This window comes from Rhinoraja longicauda, chromosome 37 (genome assembly GCF_053455715.1).
Source record: "Rhinoraja longicauda isolate Sanriku21f chromosome 37, sRhiLon1.1, whole genome shotgun sequence".
NCBI classification, from domain to species: domain Eukaryota; kingdom Metazoa; phylum Chordata; class Chondrichthyes; order Rajiformes; family Arhynchobatidae; genus Rhinoraja; species Rhinoraja longicauda.
This window is the reverse complement of record NC_135989.1, coordinates 9,626,477-9,651,138: the sequence shown is the minus strand read 5'-3', so window position 1 is coordinate 9,651,138 and position 24,662 is coordinate 9,626,477. Positions and strand designations below refer to the sequence as shown.

General features: G+C 41.5%; 1 protein-coding gene and 1 non-coding gene across 2 annotated transcripts in view; one reads left to right on the top strand and one right to left on the bottom strand.

The window, feature by feature from the left end:
- Positions 1-8,491: 8,491 nt before the first annotated feature.
- Positions 8,492-8,576, bottom strand: trnar-ucu (transfer RNA arginine (anticodon UCU)). Its single transcript is given in 2 exon segments — positions 8,492-8,527; positions 8,540-8,576. It is a non-coding gene; the product is annotated as a tRNA-Arg (tRNA).
- Positions 8,577-8,888: 312 nt separating this feature from the next.
- Positions 8,889-24,662, top strand: part of sh2d3a (SH2 domain containing 3A) — a 55,926-nt gene continuing 40,152 nt past the window's right edge. The window contains exon 1 of the mRNA XM_078429232.1: positions 8,889-8,995. The gene's annotated coding sequence lies outside the window, so the exon portion shown is untranslated. The remainder of the gene's footprint in view (positions 8,996-24,662) is intronic.

Here is a 24,662-nt window from a genome sequence, read left to right as displayed (position 1 = left end):
CAAAGACGTACGGGTATGTAGGTTAATTGACTGGGTAAATGTAAATATTGTCCCTAGTGTGTGTAGGATAGTGTTAATGTGCGGGGATCGCTGGGCGGCGCGGACTTGGTGGGCCGAAGGGCCTGTTTCCGCGCTGTATCTCTAAAAAAATAATAATAATCATCTAAAATGGCCCAATTCTGCTCCTATCACTTATGAACATGAACTATCCCCTGATATCCTGCGAAAGTATCAGGAGACGTGGAACACGACGCAGAATTTCTTCCTTCTTGACAGTTTCCCTTGCTGACAAAACAGACAGCTTTTCAATAGACAATAGACAATAGGTGCAGGAGGAGGCCATTCTGCCCTTCGAGCCAGCACCGCCATTCAATGTGATCATGGCTGATCATTCTCCATCAGTACCCCGTTCCTGCCTTCTCCCCATACCCCCTGACTCCGCTATCCTTAAGAGTTCTATCTAGTTCTCTCTTGAATGCATTCAGAGAATTGGCCTCCACTGCCTTCTGAGGCAGAGAATTCCACAGATTCACAACTCTCTGACTGAAAAAGTTCTTCCTCATCTCAGTTCTAAATGACCTACCCCTTATTCTTAAACTGTGGCCCCTTGTTCTGGACTCCCCCAACATTGGGAACATGTTTCCTGCCTCTAACGTGTCCAACCCCTTAATAATCTTATACGTTTCGATAAGATCTCCTCTCATCCTTCTAAATTCCAGTGTATACAAGCCTAGTCGCTCCAGTCTTTCAACATATGATAGTCCTGCCATTCCGGGAATTAACCTAGTAAACCTACACTGCTCGCCCTCTATAGCAAGAATATCCTTCCTCAAATTTGGAGACCAAAACTGCACACAGTACTCCAGGTGCGGTCTCACTAGGGCCCTGTACAACTGCAGAAGGACCTCTTTGCTCCTATACTCAACTCCTCTTGTTATGAAGGCCAACATTCCATTGGCTTTCTTCACTGCCTGCTGTACCTGCATGCTTCCTTTCAGTGACTGATGCACTAGGACACCCAGATCTCGTTGTACGTCCCCTGTTCCTAACTTGACACCATTCAGATAATACTCGGCCTTCCTATTCTTACCACCAAAGTGGATAACCTCACACTTATCCACATTAAACTGCATCTGCCATGCATCCGCCCACTCACACAACCTGTCCAAGTCACCCTGCAACCTCATTCAAGATTCAAGATTCAAGATTCAAGATAGCTTTATTTGTCATCCAATATTGGACGAAATTCAGTCACCCACAGTCCAACAATAAAAGCATTAAATAGGCATTAAAATTACACAACCCCAAAAACACACAAAAAAAAGAAACATCCATCACAGTGAGTCTCCTCCAGTCCTCTCTCTCCTCACTGTGATGGAAGGCCACAATGTCTTTCCCTTCTCCTGCTGTCCTCTCCCGCAGTCAGGTTGTTGTGGTTACAGGCCGCGCCGGACGGTCCGACGGCCGGACGGACGGACATAGCATCTTCCTCACAGTTCACACTACCACTCAGCTTTGTATCATCTGCAAATTTGCTAATGGTACTTTTAATCCCTTCATCCAAGTCATTAATGTATGTTGTAAATAGCTGCGGTCCCAGCACCGAGCCTTGCGGTACCCCACTAGTTACTGCCTGCCATTCTGAAAGGGACCCATTTATCCCTATTATATGCAAGGGCAAGCAGTGTGCTTTATTGTGGGATGTCACAAGTGATTTTGTCCTAAGTCCACGACTAAAAATGTGCACATTTCAGCATGTATCCTGAGATATAGATCAGGAGCAGGAGTCCTGGTTTAAATTCACTTCCCCAGGACAGGGATATAAGGCTAATTATATCCAGAATCACCCAAATTGAATTAGTAACTTAGCCTAGGCTGGGAAACAAACCTGGGATGTAATCTGCAATGCTGATAGAATCTATAATCGGTGACGTCTTACTATTAATGAATGAGTGAATTTCAGCTGAAAGAAATCATTATTTGTGCGCACTGTTTAAAGAAACCGGTTTAGAGCTTCATCTGTGTGTAAGGCAACAGCAATTTTACCCACGCTTGTATCTTAGTTAATACCAGCTGTTCATAAAGACAAACATTTTGTTGCCAAAACTTCCCATATTTTAGCACTCTTCTATCTTGGCTTCCAATGATGCTAAACATATACATCACCCAAACTGTGATTTTGTCGCGATTTTTAAAAAGTTGATCTGAATTACAAGCGATGCTATTGACTTCTGGAAGATCTAGGTTTTAACAATTCTGGAGACCATTCAGAGAATGTTGCGTTGCTCTCTACTAAACACATCTCTAGTAGACCAACCAACGTTGGGAGCTCTAGACCACACCCGAGGTAATTTCAATGGGTTCTTCCTCAAAATTTTCCGCCCAGCAATGCCAGAAGAAATTGGGCAAAAAGTGAAGTGAGTCCACATTCATCAAGTTTTAAAGACAAAACGAGAGAGAGAGACTTCTGACAAGAGGCAGCATCAAAAGGCAACACAATGACAGAGCTGGTGGAGTTGCTGCCTCACAGCACCAGGGACCCATGTTCAATTCTGACCTTGGGTGCTGTCTGTGTGGAGTTTTCACGATCTCCCCGTGGCCGCATGGGTTTTCTCCGGGTGCTCCAATTTCTTCCCACATCACAAAGCCATTCGGGTTTGTCAGTTAATTGGCCTCTGTAAATTGCCCCAAGGGTGTAGGAGTGGATGCAAAAGTGGGATAATATAGAACTAGAACCAGCGTGAATGGGTTTTCATGCTGGATACAGCATGTAACTAAACTAAAGCTTTCTTCACTTTCCTCACCTGACCTCAGATAGTAGTTGTTGGGGACTCACACTACAACCAAGCCAGCGATCATTCATCTAGAGCTTTTTGAAGAGAAGGAGGCAGCTTTTTGGAGCAAAGAGCACATGGCAGAACATTGCCACTAAAGTATCTATAACTCTGCCAGCACTTCAGCCTACGATCACATTCAAACACTGTGGACTTAGACAGCACAGCTTTATTTGCTTTCGACAACAGAGAGGTGTCAAATATGGCAAAAATAATCATAGATCTGGAGCAAGATTCTAACAAGGCGCTTCTGACTTTGGCAACAGTGTAGACACATGTTTATTTCCTTTAGCACAGAAAACAGGTAGCACAGTGGTGCAGTTGGTGGAGCTGCTGCCTCACAGCACCAGAAACCCAGGCCCGATCTCCCTGCAACTGCCTGGTGTTCCTCTGGGTGCTCTGGTTTCCCCCCACATCCCGTTGTGATTCACAGGTTAATTGGCTGCTCTCCCTCCTCTCTCTTTACACCACCTATCTTCCCTCTCCACTCTCACGGAGTAGGGTCTCGGTCTAAAACGTCAGCAATTCCACGTTACATGGTATGAAGTGCTAACAACTGATGTTAATGTGAAGTAAATTCCAGAATTCTTTTAACCAGTGTTAGCAACACACACGTTAGAACATAAGATAATAATGCCACTAAGATTAATTTAGTAATCCTCCTGGTTAGACAATTATGGAGATTCACCACCCTTTGCAAGAAGAAATTCCTACCCCCGTTATAACTGAACCAACGGTTTGCCTTCCAATGGAAGACACAAGACCCTGACTGGACTGATCATTAACAATCTGGACACCATACAGAATTTAGTTAATAAATAATTAAGTGTTTTCAGACCCATGTTCTTTTGACAGTGCCCAGTCAGATAAAGCTGAGTGGAAACTTATAGAAACTGTGCAAGAATGTTGATGAAGAATCACTCACTCGCATCATCATGCAGAAGAAACTACCCACTTCTGAGACAGGCCTGTGGCTCCATCTGGTGGTTTGATTAAAAAAGACAATTACAATTAATTAATTTTGAACACACGCAGAGCTTAAATTTATTTTTTTGCTTTCCTGAGCGACAACGGCTGAATGACAAGGTTACAACAAGGTTAGAAGGAGTAGTGAGATAAATTAGCATGATGACTTATTCTATAACTTTGACTAAGAAATGAACACGTAGCTAGAGTGGGAAAGAAGGCGTATGGTACACTTGCCTTTATTGGTCTGGGCATTGGATATAAGAGTCAGGAGGTCATGTTGAGCTCTATAATACTTTGGTTAGGTTACATTTGACGTATTCCATGCAATTTGGGTCACCCCAATACAGGATGGATGTGGCTTTGGAGGGGGTGCAAAGCTTTCTAAGGTATTAGCTATAAGGAACAAACTTGGAAGTTTTCTCTGGAAAGTCAGCATCTGAGAGGAAATCTGATAAAGATATTATGAAGGGATAAATATATATATATATATATATATATATATATATATATATATATATATATATATGTGTGTGTGTGTGTCTCGGGTAGACAGTTAGAACCTCTGTTTTGGTGGAAATGTCAAAGACTAGACAGCATAACTTTAAGTGAAAGGAGGAAAGTTTTAAGATGTACATAGAAACATAGAAACATAGAAAATAGGTGCAGGAGTAGGCCATTCGGCCCTTCGAGCCTGCACCGCCATTCAATATGATCATGGCTGATCATTCAGCTCAGTAGCCTGTACCTGCCTTCTCTCCATACCCCCTGATCCCTTTAGCAAAGAGGGCCACATCTAACTCCCTCTTAAATATAGCCAATGAACTGGCCTCAACTACCTTCTGTGGCAGAGAATTCCACAGACTCACCACTCTCTGTGTGAAGAAATGTTTTCTCATCTCGGTCCTAAAAGACTTCCCCCTTATCCTTAAGCTGTGACCCCTGGTTCTGGACTCCCCCAACATCGGGAACAATTTTCCCGCATCTAGCCTCTCCAACCCCTCAAGAATTTTATATGTTTCTATAAGATCCCCCCTCAGTCTTCTAAATTCCAGCGAGTACAAGCCCAGTCTATCTAGTCTTTCCTCATATGTAAGTCCCGCCATCCCAGGGATCAATCTGGTGAACCTTCTCTGTACTCCCTCTAAGGCAAGAACGTCTTTCCTCAGGTTAGGAGACCAAAACTGCACACAATACTCCAGGTGCGGTCTCACCAAGGCCCTGTACAACTGCAGCAGAACCTCCCTGCTCCTAAACTCAAATCCTCTTGCTATGAATGTCAACATACCATTCGCTTTCTTCACTGCCTGAGGAGGAAGTTTCACATGGATATGCAGGGAATGGAGGATTATGGATTATGTGCATGCAGATAAGAGTTGCTCTTGGCATCATGTTTGGCATAGGCATTGTGGGCTAAGGGGCCAGTTCCTGTGCAAGACTATTCTATGTTCTATATAATACCTTTCATGATCATATTTTAAAGTTAATTTCAGGCTAGTAAGAACTTCATATGTCCTGTTTCAAAGTACATTTTACGCACAACAACTTCCCACAAGCAGCAACATGATAATAGCAAGAGGCTCTTTTTTTTGACAATGTTGAATGAGAATAAATATTGGCCAGAACACCAGTTATAAAACTCGATCTGCTTCAAAATAATGCCATGAAATCTATACTCCTGAGACAAAAAATTCCCACTTCTCCAATCAACCTCGCTGCAATGCATGCACTTTCTTTATCTGCATTTTCTCTGTAGCAAGCAAGTCAGAGTGGTAATAGGATGGATAGTTGAAGTGATAAATGACTGGAAGTTCAGAGCCGAACTTGCAAACTGAGCAGGTGGTGATGCTTATCATGGTCTCCCAAAGTCATGATATCAGCACAGACTATGTGAGCTTAAGGGACTCTTTTGATGCTACTTGACATGATTCAGGGGTGGCACGGTGACGCAGCAGTAGAGTTGCTGCCTTACAGCGAATGCAGCGCCGGAGACTCAGGTTCGATCCTGACTACGGGTGCCGTCTGTACGGAGTTTGTACGTTCTCCCCATGACCTGCGTGGGTTTTCTCTGAGATCTTCGATTTCCTCCCACACTCCAAAGACGTACAGGTTTGTAGGTTAATTGGCTGGGCAAATGTAAAAATTGTCCCTAGTGGGTGTAGGATAGTGTTAATGTGCGGGTGGGCCGAAGGGCCTGTTTCCACGCTGTATCTCTAAATCTAAATCTAAAAAATCTAAGTGCTGGGAGGATGCAATGAGTCCGGCAGCATCTGTGGAGGGAAAGGACATGCAATGTTTTGAGTCAATACAATACAATACAATACAATACAATATATCTTTATTGTCATTGTATAGGGGTACAACGAGATTGGGAATGCGCCTCCCATACGATGCAATAATTTAATTAATTTAAACAACAACAACCCAACGAAACAAATTGTAACAGAATAAAGTGCAAGTAGATCTGTGCTGGATCACTGTGCGTTTTGACCATCCGGCTCAGTAGGAACGGTTCATAGCAGCTATGGCCCTGGGGATGAAGCTGTTCCTGAGTCTGGAGGTGCTGGCATAGAAGGACTTGTATCGTCTGCCCGATGGAAGGAGTTCGAACAGACTGTTGCAGGGGTGTGAGGAGTCTTTGTGGATGCTGGTGGCTTTTCCGAGGCATCGTGTGTTGTAGATGCCTTCCAAAGCTGGTAGCTGTGTTCCCTTCTTTAGACTCCGGAGTATGAAGAAGGATCCCGATCAGATATGTTGCCTGTCCATTCCCTCCATAAATACTGTCTGATCCACTCTTCCTCCAGCACTTTGTCTTTTTGCTCAAGAATCCAGCATCTGCAGTTCTTTGTGTCTCCATCTTCCATTTAGGCACCTTGCAGTCTTCTTGGCTCTACGCTAAGTTCTACAATACCATTAGATACAATTCTCCTATTTCTCTTTACACCTCCTTGCTATTGGTTTTAGTCTATTATTGTCAAATGTCCACAAGTAAAATAAAAAGCTTTTGATGGATGCTATCCAATTAAATCAGATTAAATCATAAATGGATACAAACTTGCCATACACAAGCACAACAGGTAATGCAAAGAGAAAAATGCCAGAGTGCAGAATGTAGTTTAGTGTAGCTAATAGTGTAGCTAATAGATAGATTTATAGTTGGAATATAGCTTTACAAGAGTAGATCCTCTTCTGGGACCAGCACTCAAGCACCTCACACTTCTGTGCCAACTTTCACGATCTTCTCTTTGGTCCTTTTCACCCCTGCATTCCTCTGCACATTAAAAGCTGTGGGCTTGATAGATACAGGGGCCACAATTTTCTCTCATTTTGATAAAAACAACGTTTTCTCCCATTTTGATGAAAACTCACAATTTACTCTTATTCTGATAAAAAATCTCACAAAGTACTCGTTAAAAATTTCAGTTTTCTCTCTTTTTGATTACAAACTAAAAAAAATCTCCCATTATGATTAAACTCTCGCAATTTAACTTTCATTTGGATGAAAACTCTCGCAATTTTCTCTCAGATTGATGAAAACTCATTTATTTTGTTTCCCTCTGGATTTGATGCTGGGTTTTTGTTAGTGTAAGAAAATAACTGAAGATGCTGGTACAAATCGAAGGCATTTACTCACAAAATGCTGGAGTAACTCAGCAGGTCCAGGCAGCATCTCAGGAGAGAAGGAATGGGTGACGTTTCGGGCCGAGACCCTTCTTCAGACTGATGTCAGGGGGGCGGGACAAAGGAAGGTTATAAGTGGAAACAGGAAGATAGAGGGAGAACTGGGAAGGGGGAAGAGAGGGACAGAGGAACTATCAAAAGTTGGAGAAGTCAATGTTCATACCGCTGGGCTGCAAGCTGCCCAAGCGAAATATGAGGTGCTGTTCCTCCAATTTCCGGTGGGTCTCACTATGGCACTGGAGGAGGCCCATGACAGAAAGGTCAGACTGGGAGTGGGAGGGGGAGTTGAAGTGCTCAGCCACCGGGAGATCAGGTTGGTTAAGGCGGACTGAGCGAAGGTGTTGAGCACAACGATCGCCAAGCCTGCGTTTGGTTTCACCGATGTAAAGAAGCTGACATCCCGAGCAGCGGATACAATAGATGAGGTTGGAGGAGGTGCAGGTGAACCTCTGCCTCACCTGGAAAGACTGTTTGGGTCCTTGGATGGAGTTGAGGGGGGAGGTAATGGGACAGGTGTTGCATCTCCTGCGGTTGCAGGGGAAAGTGCCTGGGGATGGGGTGGTTTGGGTAGGAAGGGACGAGTGGACCAGGGAGTTAAGGAGGGAACGGTCTCTGAAAGGGGAGGGGATGGGAAGATGTGGCCAGTAGTGGGGTCCCGTTAAGTATTTCCAGCTGAATTTGCTTTAATTCCCTCAGTATTTCTGATCTCTCCAAAGGAATTATTTATTTTATAACAGGATATAAACCTCAAGATTTTTTTAAATTTATATATATATTTTTTAAATGATCTTTCATAATTATAAATTCTAAGATACATTATAAAGATTTCTGCAGTTCTTTGTTTCTATAAAGATGTATTTATAGACCATTTGGTTTGGTTAATCAAAACAGAGCATAAAGCACGGACTTTGTTTTAATACATATGAAGTGGAAATAACTATTATGAGTGTTTATAAATTATTGCGAAAGTTAATTGTATTCTACATAATCAGGTGGAGACAAAAAGAACTCGACTCCGCCGGGACTCGAACCCGGAACCTTTGAATCGCTTCAGCCTCTAGAAGTCCAATGCGCTATCCATTGCGCCACGGAGCCACCTGTTGGATCCAAGCTGGAAATACTCTATTTATTCTCGGATCAGAAGCGTGTGATAATTACCGATCATTTTCCGTTGATTTTCATCGAAATGTTTCGACTCCCGGAGGTTCGGACTCGGAAACGCGCTTCCGCTTCGCTCATTAGATGAAGTTGAATTGTTTTTGTTTTTTTTAGTTAGTGCGTGTGTGTGTGTGTGTGTGTGTGTGAGTGAGGCCGACGTGTGGTGAAGCGCTGGCTGCGGCCGCTAGGAGCTCCTCGGACCGGCTCCGGCTCCGATGTGAGGGGAGGGGATGGGGTTGCCACTGGCAACGCGTCTCCGGGGCCAACGGCCGCGGCCGTTCGAATGGCGCCGCGCGCCGCGACCGTTGCGTTCAAAATGGCGGCGGCAGCACCTCGCCTCGCAAGCTTAGACCTGAGTGAGTCCAAGCACACAACGCGGCAGCGGCGGCAGCAGCGGATTAAAACTATCGTTCGTTGCCGACAAATATTATAATTAAAAAAGGTGTTATAACATATTATTATTTCAAAATATGCTTTGATGAGTGGGCAAAATGACATTATTTCTTGCGTGCTAAAGAAGCACGCTTTGTATACAAGTCTATTATTGGTAAGAGCTTGGAAAAGAGGTTAATTCAATATACTTATTTATTTCTCTATCTGTTTATCTATCTATCTATCTGTTTATTTATCTATCTGTCTATCTGTTTATTTATCTATCTGTCTATCTAACTGTTTATTTATCTATCTATCTATCTGTTTATTTATCTATATCTATTTATCTATCTATCTGTTTATTTATCTATATCTATTTATCTATCTATCTGTTTATTTATCTATGTCTATCTGTTTATTTATCTATCTATCTATCTGTTTATCTATTTGTTTATTTATCTATCTATCTGTTTATTTATCTATCTGTTTATTTATCTATCTATCTATCTATCTGTTTATTGATCTATCTATATCTTTATTTATCTATCTATCTATCTTTATTTATCTATCTATTTATTTATCTATCTATTTATTTATCTATCTATTTATTTATCTATCTGTTTATTTATCTATCTGTTTATCTATCTATCTGTTTATGTATTTATCTTTATTTATCTATCTTTATCTGTGTATTTATTTAAATATCTTTATTTTTTTAATATAAAATTATTTATTTTTAGCAACTGGATTAATCATTGCTCAAATATCTGGGAAGTGTCACCCATATGTTGGAGGAGTTGGATGGGCCAAATGACCTTCTTCCATGTGCAGGAAGGAACTACACATAGATAGACACAAAATGCTGGAGTAACTCAGCACGACGGGCAGCATCTGGAGTGAGGGAATGGGTGATGTTTCGGGATGGGTCTTGACCCAAAGCGTCACCCATTCCTTCTCTCCAGAGATTCCAAATTGTTAGTGCAAATGTTTTGTTCTTTATCCCAATTGGTGTGTTAGAATGCTTTGGCCATCCAGATCTGGCAATTACTTTGTAAGAATGATTATTATTATCACCAGTCTGTTTGCCCGAGTCGTAACGACGAGGAGACACAAGAGAATGCAGATAGCACAGGAACAGGCCCACAATGTCTGTGCTGAACATAATGCCAAGATAAACTAATCTCATCTGCCCCCACATGATCATAACCCTCAATTCTTTGCATATCCACATGCCTATATAAAAGCCTCTTAAACATTTTACCATCTCTCCTTGGTGCACCAATCACCACTGGCCCCTGTCTCACCTCTTTCCCTTTCTTCATTGCTCTGGTTATCTTTGCCCATCGAAATCTGACTATGCCATTGTAAGAAGGATTATTATATCACCAGTGTTTGGCAGAGTCAGAAGGATAAGATGCACAGGGGACCAGATGCTTCACCTGTCCACAGTCCACCATTCACCCATATGCCCCAGTCATCTTAAACTCATGTTCACTAGCTCTAGACTCCTCTGCCTCTTTAAAAATATATTACCTATCTTATCTATGCCCCCTCAAAATGTTATAAACCTCCATAAGGTCACCACTCAACCTCCAACATTACAACAAGAGTAACTCCAGCCTATCCATTCTCCCCTTATATCTTCAGCCCTCCATTCCCGTCAACATCTTAATTACCAAACACAAAGTACTGGATGGTCTCAGTGAAGTATTTATTCACAAAATGCTGGAGTAACTCAGCAGGTCAGGCAGCATCTCAGGAGAGAAGGAATGGGTGACGTTTCGGGTCGAGACCCTTCTTCAGACTGGTCTCAGTGGATCACTCAGCATCTGGGGAGGGAATGAACAGGTGATGATTCGATTGGGCCCCTTCAGTCTGAAGAAGGGTCCCCACTGAAACAATGCCTGTCCATTCCCTACCCAAATGCTGCCTGACCTGCCGAGTTCCCACAACTGAAGATACAGTTCCTACAGCCTTTGTGTTTTGCTTGAAATTCCAGCATATGCAATTTCTTATCAACATTTGACGAGTCTCTTCTTCACTCCCTATATGGCTACCACATTCAATATCATTTGTACAAAATTAAGTATAAAAAGTATTCTCGCTCATTAGGATGGAGGAAGAGAATTATTCCTGATATCCTGCTCAATGGATATTCCTCATTCAACATCAATGTCTAATCATGATCATATTGCTGCTTGTGGAAGCTTGCTGTGTGTAAATTGAATAGCTTTACTTCCTTCAGCTGGGAGTAGTGTAGAGGGCTATGAACAGTTGCTATGGCAAAATACAACAATAAAATAATCAAACCCGTATAGATGTGTAAATAATGTGGGGAGGGGATGGTGTTCATACTTGACAAAAGCCAACAACGCTATGAAGACTTCTGAACCCATTGCTTGATTCACATAAGATAGCAGCTCCAAGTTTTGTCCAAGGATGCCAATCTGATTTCTATGTGGATTTTGTTAAATATGCTCCCACTGCACACAAGCATGCTACATTTATCATGCTATGAAAAAGCATAGATTTCAGAATGGAGGTGAAATGCTTCCAGCAGAGGGTGCACGTGACCAAAAGAACTTTCCAGAAGCTTCAGCATTGCAGTCACTCATTGGAAGTCAACGCGAGAACAGAATACCATTGCAAGGGGGCAGAGTTCCCAGGGAGAAAGAAAATGGATTTCAGTTGGCATAGTAACAATCACATTACCTGATTAATCTTGCCAGGGAAACAGGTAGATACCGACATGATTTATGACTGATGATCAAACTCCAGTATTATGTTGATAGAGCTTAAACCCTTGAGCGTCACAAACCATAGACTCATTCATATATGGAGGCTATTTGGCCCATTGTATCTATGCCACTTGTTTGAAAGGACTGTCCAATGAACCCAACTGTCTCTTACCCTTCACACAACTCTGCAAATTGTTCTTCATTTATGAAAACGGCAAATCTAGCTGAAAGAGTCAACAGGATGGCCCAAATCAAATCAAAGAGGCCCAAGAAGGGAGAGGCTTGTCTGCATCAACCCTAGATCCCTCTCGTCCTTCCAGTCGCCCATAGGGGACTGAGTAAATGCCAGCAGTCACCTGATTAATACAAACAGGAACTAGTTATCCCCTGTTGCGGCTTGGAATTTGCTTCAAGGCAAAATACATGGCTACTAACTGGGGAGAAAGGGTTGGGGGAAAGAGCAAAATGGAAATACCTAATTGGATACTCTTAAAGAACTGGCAGAGGCACAATGGATCAATTCCTTCTATGCCATTTTATTTTATGATTCACTATATGCCCTTTACATTCAATTAATATAATAGTATAATCAACTCATTAAATGCCTCAAACCATTGCAGTACTTTAAACTACAGCTAGTGAAGATTTAGTTAACTGATGTTGGTAATGGCCTCTTGCCAATCTGCACCTCTATTGTTTGTAAATGTACTGAGGAAGTTAAACATTGATGTTAAAATTATAGTTGGGACTTAACTTGCATCATCTGACACTTGATTTCACTACTTTATTGGGCACACACTAACTGTTTCAGGCAGCAATCATAGTTGTTTAAAAACAAGTAATTATCTCAGGTCAATAGGTGCCAAGGGAGTCTTTCAGGCTCATGGGTGATTTGCTCCACTCTAGTTTTGGATAATCGAAAAAGGCTAAAGTGTTTATGCAAGATTGCTGATCCTTCCACAAATGGAGCAAAAAAAAGGGTCGGTATTTTAGGATATTGTACGCTTCCACAGCTGTTTGCACATTACCTCTGTGTGCTCCTGCCACTAAAACTCAAGGTTCCCAATCCCATCCCAAATGCTGCTCAATTTTAAGCAGAGTTTCCCCATCGGTGATTGAGAATGTTACATTTCTTCAAGGCGGCTTTAAGAACGTCTTTGAAGCACTTTCTCTGCCTTCCTGGAAATGTCTGCCTGCTACAGAACTCAATCTAGAATGATTGCTTTTGAAAGACTGGTGACAGACATACCCACAATGCATCTCATTCAATGAATGTCGTTGAATATGACCAGGCCTCGCTGCTGAGTACATTGAGTTTATCAACCTAGCTTCACCTCTCCTGCCAAACGACTTGCAGGATTTTGTGGACATAATAATGGCAGTAATTCTCCAGTTCCTGAGGTCTCTACTGTCGGTTGGGATTGAGGGGGGATCTTATAGAAACTTACAAAATACTTAAGGGGTTGGACAGGCTAGATGCAGGAAGATTATTCCCGATGTTGGGGAAGTCCAGAACAAGGGGTCACAGTTTAAGGATAAGGGGGAAGTCTTTTAGGACCGAGATGAGAAAGTTTTTTTTCACACAGAGTGGTGAATCTGTGGAATTCTCTGCCACAGAAGGTAGTTGAGGCCAGTTCATTGGTTATATTTAAGAGGGAGTTAGATGTGGCCCTTGTGGCTAAAGGGATCAGGGGGTATGGGGAGAAGGCAGGTACAGGATACCGAGTTGGATGATCAGCCATGATCATATTGAATGGCAGTGTAGGCTCGAAGGGCCGAATGGCCTACTCCTGCACCTATTTTCTATGTTTCTATGTCCCCAAAGCAGCAATGATCACACTGATCCATAGGCCAGGAGCTTGAGATTTTGGCTGTTGTTCATCCTTCATCAGCCAAGGGATGACTGTTGCACTGCAGATGATGAATTTTGTTATCAATTTCTTCACCATGAAAAAGAAATGTAACACTCAAAATGGAGGAGCATTTTGGATAATCCTAAGAACCATGTGTTTTGATGAAGGTCCTGGGATAAGAACATTAATTTACAATTTCAAGCTGCCTACGATGATTGGTTATTGTAGGGAGCAGTGATTGTAGTGTAGCAAAGCAAGATTAGTAGAGGACCTTTGTCTTCTGGATGTTTTGTGTGAGGACCATCTTTTCACTAAATTGAAGGAGTCAATGATGTGGAGCATGTTTTCTAAAGTTGGACTATTTTAACTTTGAAGAAGGGCAACGGAAATTGAACAATTTTCTGCTCCAAATGTAGACCAACAATCCAGGTGAAGTGCAGTGTTTCAACAAGGAAGTTTGATAGATTACAGATTCAATATGATTGGGCAGCGGATGTTGGATCCAATGGCTTTTAGAAGACAGCCACATCTGAAAGGGATACTCCATCCATATTTGGGACGGTTAAATGTCTATATGGTATCAAAAAAGATCGTATGGTTGGAGCTGTCTTCTGCATTTTTCATTGATTTTTCACATGCAGCAATCTGTTCATAGAATTTCTTGATGGAAATTTGCAATTATGACTCCTTAGCTGATATGAGGGGACAGTTGAGGAGGATCCTTGAGGACTTTCCCTGCATCAGATAATAGACAATAGACAATAGGTGCAGGAGTAGGCCAATCGGCCCTTCGAGCCATCACCGCCATTCAATGTGATCATGGCTGATCATTCTCAATCAGTACCCCGTTCCTGCCTTCTCCCCATACCCCCTGACTCCGCTATCCTTAAGAGCTCTATCTAGCTCTCTTGAATGCATTCAGAGAATTGGCCTCTACTGCCTTCTGAGGCAGAGAATTCCACAGATTCACAACTCTCTGAAATAACCAGAAGACCCCACTTTAATTACCGTAATCAGACCTCAATTCTTGAGGAAGCTGGAGGAAATTAGCGGGTCAGGCGGCATCTGTGGAGGGAAAAAGTCAACGTTTTGGATCGAGGCTTTTCTTCAAGACAGTGGCTATGATCATAGCATCTCTAAGGTATTTATTCACAAAATGCTGGAGTAACTCAGCAGGTCAGGCTGCATCTCGGGAGAGGAATGGGCGACGTTTCGGGTCGAGACCCTTCTTCAGACTGATGTCAGGGGGCGGGACAAAGGAAGGATATAGGTGGAGACAGGAAGATAGAGGGAGACCTGGGAAGGGGGAGGGGAAGAGAGGGACAGAGGAACTATCTAAAGTTGGAGAAGTCAATGTTCATACCACTGGGCTGCAAGCTGCCCAGGCGAAATATGAGGTGCTATTCCTTCAATTTCCGGTGGGCCTCACTATGGCACTGGAGGAGGCCCATGACAGAAAGCATCTCTAAGGTTCTTTTGCATTCTCTTATCATCTTGGACGTGGGAAATTTGAGATCATGAAATAGTGCCAAAAGTACTTCTTCACCATGTTTTAATACATCTCAATGGGATTTCTATGCTCTGGAGGCCTTATACAACACAAGGTTCCCACATTTGTCATTCAGAAGATAGATTTAGGAACGTCTTTCCCAGACTGGATGTAGAAGCAAATTATTTGCTTGGAGATGGCAAAAACAGACTCAGTTAAAATTATATAAAATAACAACGTGAATTTGTATCACTATAAATGACAGGTAAAGTAACAGACAAAGACATTTTGTTCATTGCTCATGATTCTGCTATTGGTATGAACTGCAGATAAGAGTCCAACTGAGATAAGAGTCCTAGAGTACTTAATCTTGCACTATCTGCAGTTAATACCAATACTAAAATGATGAGCAACAAACCAAATATCATTGTCAAAATACTTTACCTGTCATTTGGCAAGATTAAGTACTTTAGGACTCGTATTTCATTGTGGATTCAGTATTTTTTGGTTAATGGGACTGCTGTCAAACACGATTACCCACTCAATTTCCACTTTGCACTTCAAAGTTACATGAGGAATTGTCTAAATTCCACAAACGTGACACATATTATATTCTTAGTTCTATTTATTACAACTACCTCACCATTATTAATCAAGAAACAATATTAATGTTCATTAATATTAAATAAAATCATCTTTTGTATAATAAGCATGAATGGATCTGTAAGGCCAAATGGCCTATTTTGGGGCTACTCATTCTTTGCAATATTTTGAAAATTAGGCTTCCGGCTAGAATAACCATCCTCTAATTCAAGGAGCACTTATGCCAAATAGTGCTCACCCACCTGCTGCCGATTTACATCAAATCAGCAGTTGAACCCTAATGCTTCTGTTCATTTGTTATGGTTCTTCAGCCACTGTCTAGAGCAGCAGAAAGATTTGAAAAGCCTTTAATTACCTGTTGACATTTTGTTTGAAACAACCAAGGATAAATGTGTGTTGCTACACCAAATGAAACAGTCAAATATTTTTCCTTCCTGTACTCAGGTCTCCGATTCCCTTGATGATTCAGTGCAATAGAGTGAAGTATTGATGATATTTACTCTATGACTTCCTTAGTTTGTACTCACATTTATTGGCATCTGGCTTCCAATCCTGTTCAAATAACTTTTCACACTCCAGGCTAGTACCTTTCCCTTAATAACTATTGAGGAAGTGAAAAAGTTAAACAATCCCTAACAAAAGCTTAAAATAATGTCCAGAATATCTGCAGGACGACCTGCAAGCTGCAGTCAAAGTCTTTAACTATAGTCAGGCACATTTTAACCTTGATTGGCTTATTCCTACCTAGTTCAGACTTGCCTGTTTGATCATTTGGCTGTTTTCATGGAATTCCTTTGAGGCAGCTCTGAATGGTATGTGGGTAATGTATCGACAAGTCTACACTGAACAAATGCTTAAAAAATAGCTCACTTAGGTTGTCGGAGAACAAATCAACGGATTTCAGCTCCTAAATATGACAAAAAGTATCTTACTGAGAAAGATACAGGGTCTTGATCCAAAACATCACCCATTCATCCAGAGATGCTACCTGTCCTGCTGAGTTACTCCAGCATTTTGTATCTATCTTTGATGTAAACCAGCATCTGCAGTTCCTTCCTAAACAGTACATTTGTTACAATCATCAATATTGTTGCTTAAACTAAATAAAAATGAAACATGCTATTTTGCCAAGTGGAAAACTGCCTAGAAATTCTCCCTGAGATTTAAAGTCTGTGCTATCCTTCAGGGGATAAGGTAGTATTGTGGTTAACTTGGAATCACAAGGAACTGCAGATGCTGGAATCTTGAGCAAAACACAAAATGCTTTAGTAACAGGTCAGGCAGTATCTTGGACAGAAATGGATAGTGACATTTTGAGTCGGGATCCTTCTACAAAGATTCAGAATCTGACCCTGATAACAAATGGTCAGTAACACCCACCACATCTCCTGAATAAATAAGTTTTTTTTAAAATGTGACATCATGGAATGTTGGAACAGTGATGTTATCATGGTGTCTGAACAACTGTTGGAACTTCCAGCAGTAGAGATTTTTAGTTGTTAGGACTACATTGACTAAATACCCCATTGAGATGTCGCTGTTGCAGACTTTCCAAAACTCCTATCTAACTGGGAGATGCCTGCTTGGGTTTGTTTCAAACACATTCATAACAAAATGAAAATTTAAAAAACCCAGCATCTTCTATTAATTACATGCTGGATCACACCAATATTGATTATGTTATGTTAAAGGAAGGCTTGCTTGTATTATGAGGATAAGAGCATTTTACCATCCAATGTATTCTAAAAACCACTTCCAAATACAAGATAGACACAAAATGCTGGAGTAACTCAGCGGGACAGGCAGCATCTCTGGAGAGAAGGAACGGGTGACGTTTCGGGTCGAGACCCTTCTTCAGAGTTACTCCAGCATTTTGTGTCTACCTTCGATTTAAACCAGCATCTGCAGTTCTTTCCTACACATATTCCAAATATAGATTAGACCTGTAATAACAAGGAACTGCAGATGCTGGTTTATACCAAAGAAATACATTAAAAATGCTGGAGAAACCTGGAGGGTCAAGCATCTTCTTTGGAGAACATGGATAGGTGACGTTTTGGGTCAAAACCCTTCTTCAGTGATTGCAGGGGGGCAAGAGTGAAAGATGGGAAAGAGGGGATGGACAGAGCATGACTGGTAATGGGTAAACAGGCAAGGGGAACCCCCTCTTTTCCAGCTTGCTTTCTCTCATCCCGCAATGAGTCTGAAGAAGGGTCGCTACCCGAAACATCATCTATCCACATTCATCCAGAGATGCCGCCTGACCCATTGAGTTACTCCAGCGATTTGTGCCTTCCATAAGTTAGACCTGTTCTGCGTCATGTGCGCACAGCAAGTAGTCACATATTAGGTAAATTGAAAAGACTGACAACTGCTATTTACAGTGCATTCAGAAAGTATTCAGACCCCTTTTCTTTTTCTACATTTTGTTACATCACAGCCTTATTTTAAAATGGATTAAATTCATTTTTTTAATCATCAACCTACACACAATACCCCATAATAAAAAAGCAAAAACATGTTTAGAAATTTTTGCAAAGTAATTAAAAATAAATAACTGAAACATCACATTTACAAAAGTATTCTGACCCTTTACTCAGTACTTTGTTGAGGCACCTTTGGCAGTAATTACAGCCTCAATTCTTGGGTATGACAAACTTGGCACACCTGTATTTGGGTAATTTCTCCCATTCTTCTCTGCAGATCCTCTCAAGCTCTGTCAGGTTGGATGGGGAGCGTCGATGCACAGCTATTTTCAGGTCCCTCCAGAGATGTTCGATCAGGTTCAAGTCCAGGCTCTGGCTGGGCCACTCAAGGACATTCACAGACTTGTCACAAAGCCACTCCTGCATTGTCTTGGCTGCATGCTTAGGGTCGTTGTCCTCTGCCCCAGTCTGAGGTCCAGAACGCTCTGGAGCAGGTTTTCACCAAGGATCTCTCTGTACTTTCCTCCGTTCATCTTTCCCTTGATCCTGACTGGTCTCCCAGTTCCTGTCACTGAAAAACATCCCCACAGCATGATGTTGCCACCACCATGCTTCACCGTAGGTATGGTATTGGCCAGGTGATGAGCGGTGCCACTTGGCATTCAGGCCAAAGAGTTCAATCTTGGTTTCATCAGACCAGAGAATCTTATTTCTCATGGTCCGAGAGTCCTTTAGGTGCCTTTTGGCAAACTCCAAGCAGGCTGTCATGTGCCTTTTACTGAGGAGTGGCTTCCGTCTGGCCACTCTACAATAAAGGCCTGATTGGTGGAGTGCTGCAGATATAGTTGTCCTTCTGGAAGGTTCTCCCATCTTCACAGAGGAACTCTGGAGCTCTGTCAGAGTGACCATCGGGTTCCCTGACCAAGACCCTTCTCCCCCGATTGTTCAGTTTGGCCAGGCAGCCAGTTCTATGAAGAGTCCTGGTGGTTCCAAAGTTCTTCCATTTAAGAATGACGGAGGCCACTGTGCTCTTCGGGACCTGCAATGCTGCAGAAATTGTTTTATACCCTCCCCCAGATCTGTGTCTCGACACAATCCTGTCTCAGAGACCTACAGACAATTCCTTCGTCTTCATGGGTTGGTTTTTACTCTGACATGCACTGTCAACTGTGGGACCTTATATAGACAGGTGTGTGCCTTTCTAAATCATCTCCAATCAATTTAATTTACCACCGGTGGACTCCGATCAAGTTGTAGAAACATCTCAAGCTTAATCAATTGAAACAGGATGAACATAAACTCAATTTTGAATGTCATAGCAAAGGGTCTGAATACTTATGTAAATGTGATATTTCAGTTATTTCTTTTTAATTACTTTGCAAACATTTCTAAACACCTATTTTTGCTTTTTTATTATGGGGTATTTTGCATAGATTGATGATAAAAAAAAATTTTTAATCCACTTTAAAATAAGGCTGTAACGTAGCAAAATGTGGAACAAGCGAAGGGGTCTGAATACTTTCTGAATGCACTGTATACAGTTAATGGCAAGATCCTTAACAGCATTGATGTGCAGAGGGATCTTGGAGTTCAAATTTATAGCTCACTGAAGGCAGCAGCACTAGTAGATAGGGTGGTTAAGAAGGCATATGGTATGCTTTGCCTTCTTTGCCAGGGGCATTGAATATAAGGGTCAAGAAGCTTTGATTTGGTTGGACCATGTTTGGAGCATTACGTGCAGTTCTGGACGCCCCATTGCAGAAAAGATGTGGAGGCTTTTGAAAGGGAAGTTTACCAGAATGGTGCCTGGATTAGAAGATTTCAGCTACACGGAGAGTTTTGATAGACTAGGATTGTTTTCAATGGAGATTGCGGGATGACATTTTAGAAGTATACAAAATTATGAGAGGCATAGATAGGGTAGACAGTCAGAATCTTTCTCCCAGAGTGGAAATGTACATCACTAGAGGGCATAGCAATAACGTGAAAGAGGGAAAATTTAATGGAGATGTGCAGGGCGTTTTTTTAAACAAAGAGGGCCTGGAACGCATTGCTTGGGGTGATGGAGGAGGCAGATACGATAGTGCCGTTTAAGAGGCTTTTTAGATAGGCATATGGAAGTGCTGGGAATAGAGGGATATGGATCATGTACAGGCTGATGAGATTAGTTCTACTTATCATCGTGTTCGGCACAAACATTGTGGGCTGAAGGGCCTGTTCCTGTGCTGTACTGTTCCAACTGCTGATGGAAACAACATTTTAGCAGTGTGGATCTCCTGCAAATATTTCCTCAGCTTCTTTAGAGTCAGTTGTTTCCATAAGCAGCTTAAGCTATAGAAAAGTCTGAAGAAGGGTCTCGACCCGGAACGTCACCCATTCCTTCTCTCCCGAGATGCTGCCTGACCTGCTGAGTTACTCCAGCATTTTGTGAATAAATCGATTTGTACCACCATCTGCAGTTATTTTCTTATATTAAGCTATATATATATATACATTATATACATATATATATATACACATATATATATTGCACCTGCAGGACAAATTCTGGTAATACTCCACAGGTCGGATGGGCATCTGTGGAAAGAGAAACAAAGGTAATGATTAAGGTTGAAGATCTCTTTTCAAAACCCGGAAAGAAAGAATAAAAGTTAACTTTCAGTTGCAAAGAGGATAAGGGAGAGATGAATACGGCAAAGGAATTAACTTTGATATGGTGAGGCCACTGCATGAAGTCACCCAGTTGATGCCCAGTGCAGGAAGTTAATTTGTGAGAAAGTTAACAAAAGAAGTTATTAAGTAAAGAGAGAGAAAAAAAACACTCAAAGCAAAATGAAAGCCGTGAAATACAGAACTGTAACAAATGCTCAAACAGCATTAGTGGAGTGAAAACTAATCTGATACTGCAGATAGATGACCTACAACAAAACCTGCCAGATCTGGTACAGAGAGTAGACACAAAATGCTGGAGTAACTCAGCGGGACAGGCAGCATCTCTGGAGAGAAGGAATGGGTGACGTTTTGGGGCGAGACCCTTCTTCAGACTGATCAGAGAGGGTTAGTTTGCTGAAAATGTAGAATTTGATAATGAACCCAAAAGGCAGCAATACAGAAGATCGGGTATTGTTCCCAAGTTTACATTATAACAGGGCAGGAGGCCACAATAGGGCAAAGTGGGAGTGGGGTAGGGAATTGAAGTGTGAGGGAGAAGAGACAACTCAGAGTCACCGCTGTGGTGAATGCAGGTATTCTGCAAAGCAATCATCATATCTGAGGTTTGTGTAAAGGAGACCACCTTGTGAGCACTGAATGGAATATATTACCTTAGAGGAAGTGCAAATGGATCATTCTTTCAGCTGCAGGGAATGTTTGAATGGTAGAAAGAGAAGAGATAAAAGAACAGGTGTCGCACCTGGTGCAGTTGCATTGAAAAGTGCCAATGAAACCTGGGCTGAGTACTATTACACCAAGCCACTGTCCAGGTGCTAGACTAATATTTGTTTTTCAATCAGCAGGATTTGGAATACTGGAAAATATTTGTCTCTTTGTCTAATACATCACAAGTCTTGGTGTTATTGAATAACTATGAACATCCAACTTTGACAGATGTTTGTGTTCAGTGGGTCAAAGAGGGTCTAATCACGGCTGGTAAGTAATGCCATCAAAACAAGCAATAGTGGTGTATGAAAAGCAAAGGAAAATAGACGCTGGAAATCTAAATGAGGAAGAGAAAAGAGAGTGATGAAATACCTGGCAAGATAGGCTGCATCTGTAGAAAGAGTAAACTTCACACAAAGGGTGGTGGGTGTATGGAACAAGCTGCCAGAGGAGGTAGTTGAGGCTAGGACTATCCCAACGTTTAAGGAACAGTTAGACAGGTATATGGATAGGACAGGTTTGGAGGGATATGGACCAAGCGCGAGCTGGGACATGTTGACCGGGTGGAGAAGTTGGGCCGCAGGGCCTGTTTCCACACTGTATCACTACTCTATGACTCTAAAGGCTGCATCTGGAGAGAGAGTAAACTGGGTAAATGTTACAAATAGATGACCTTTCATTACATAATTCTGATACAGTCTTGAAATGGTGACTATCTGAAATTGCTGAATTCAGTGATGGATCCTGAGGGCTTTACTGTGCCCGATCAAAAGATCAGACATTGTTTCTGAAACATACATTTTACCGGAAGAGGGTACAAAACCAAAGACAGAGGGAGCAACGGGGGAGTGGGATGGGGAATTAAAGTGACAGGCAGCTGAAAGCTCAGGGTCACCGTTGCAGATTAAATAAAGCTGTGTTTCAGAAAGTGGTTTGATTTCTCCAAATTGAGGAGACGGCATTGTGTGCACTAACTGCAATACACTAGAATGGGAGTGCATCAACCACGGATTCACCCGAATTCAAACTGGATCGCTAGATAGCGAGACGGGGAAAGCTGAAAGGGCAGGTTGCAAGGGAAGAAAGAGTGATTTTTGGTGGAGATGGAAGAATGAAGATGGAAGTTGCAAATTAGATTGCTGAAAGATGAGAGAATGGGAAGATGCATCCAGTGGCAACATTCAGTAGCATGAATAATCGAGGAAATGTGTTAAATGTAGAGGCTGGTGGGCGGACGTTGAGGACAAAGAGATCCCTATATTTTTGTGGCGTGGGAGGAGAGGAGGTTAAGAACAGAATTGTGGGAAATGGAACAAATGTGATTGAGAGCCCAGTCAATTATGAAGAGGAGTCACAGCACTATTGACTATAAAGAAGAAAGGAAAACATCATTATTTTTAATTGATGTCTAGCTGCATGAGGAGAGATGTTAAATGCCATAGCAATACTCTGGGTGGTGTGTGTTCCTGCTGCCGATGCCAACTTGGAATTAAAACATTGACCATAACTTTGTCAAATTATAATAAAAAACTCAACTGGTTACTCTCAGTTCTTCATGGTGCAACCTGCATCCTGTGATAAGTGTCGATATAAGATTTCACTCTTACGCCATTATGTAAGAACGCTCCTCACTGACTCAACAAGCCCCTCATCTATGTCAAACAGAAACAAGAGTTCCTTCAACACAATGTAGAAGCAAGGAAGTGTAGATGCTAGTTTACAGACTACTGAGGAAAAGTCCCGACCCGAAACGTCACCTATCCACGTTCTGCGGAGATGCTGCCTGACTCGTTGAGTTACTACACCACAGTATGTCCTTTCCTTCAAAACAAAACTGAATGCTTTAAGAAAACGGTGAGTCACACCACCTGCTCAAAGGTAAATATAGTTAGCCAATAAATGTTAGGTTATTCAAGCAGTGATCAGCCAGCCTTTGCCATTACCTGGAATTAATAATAAAAATGAATCCTAATAAAATACTTAACAGCTTGAAGGAAAATAAGGTCTTTGTTAAAATGTTGCCTCTGTATGAGTGTAATAAAGCTGTTATCTCTTTATGAAGCAAATAGTTCCAGCATCAATACATTGAATTCTGCAGCATAATTAATTTTAATGCTTGTTACAGACATAATTGATTCAATAGAAACGTGCATTAGTGGGCTGAAATCATCTGTAACCTTTCCCGGAATGAATGAAGCTGCAGAACATTATTTTGTTCATTTAGTCCAACTCCCTCTTTTTGAAAAATATTTCTTAAATCGCATCCTGCATCCTTCCAAACAGTGAATATCCCTCAAAACAATAATACAACTTACTTTGTCAACTGTCTTAAATCTGTGTTTTTTGATTAAAAGTCCTTCTTACAGAAGCAGCTTTTCCCTATCTAAATTAAGTTCCTCAAATTTTGGATTCTATTGAATCTTGTCTTTTCCTTGTCTTCCCTAATCTCTTCACTTTTTGCTCACTGGTATCTTGAAGTAGATGATGCAGAGTGAATTGCATAAAGAAAATTCAGCCAGCCATCAGAAATGTATTCCCTCTGCATGAGTTACACAGAATTGGTCATGCATCAAACACTATTTGGTCAGTGCTGGTGTTTATAACCTTTACAAGCCTTCTTCACCTCTCTTCATTTCAGTTTACTCCTCTTACCTTTCTTCCTCATGTTTATATCTAGATTCAAATGTATATATAGTATTTGCCTCAAATAATCCTCCCATTTTCTGCACCATTCTCTATTGGCAGTATGAATGATTATCTGAATCTTGTTCCCCCTGTTCTGCTCTATTCCTTCTATATTTCTATCATAATCACTATAACTTCATCTCAGTTTATAAGGATAAGCTGAGATGAAGAGAGGTAGAGGTTTGTAAAGGACATAAACGTTAGCACTGACCAAATAGTGTTTGATTTCTATCAAATCACTATAATATACTCCTTTCAAAAAGAGTTCCAGCCTGTTCAATCTTACCTGAAGGATAGAATCTCTTATAATTCTGAGATTAATCTTGTAAATCACTTCTGCACCTTCTGATATGTTTTGTTATGCTTTTACAATATGGACACCAGAATATGTTTCATTAAGCATTGTATTTTCTAAGCTGATAATGATGAACATTTAGACTGTAAGAGAACCAAGGGTAATACGATGTGAGAGAGGAGGT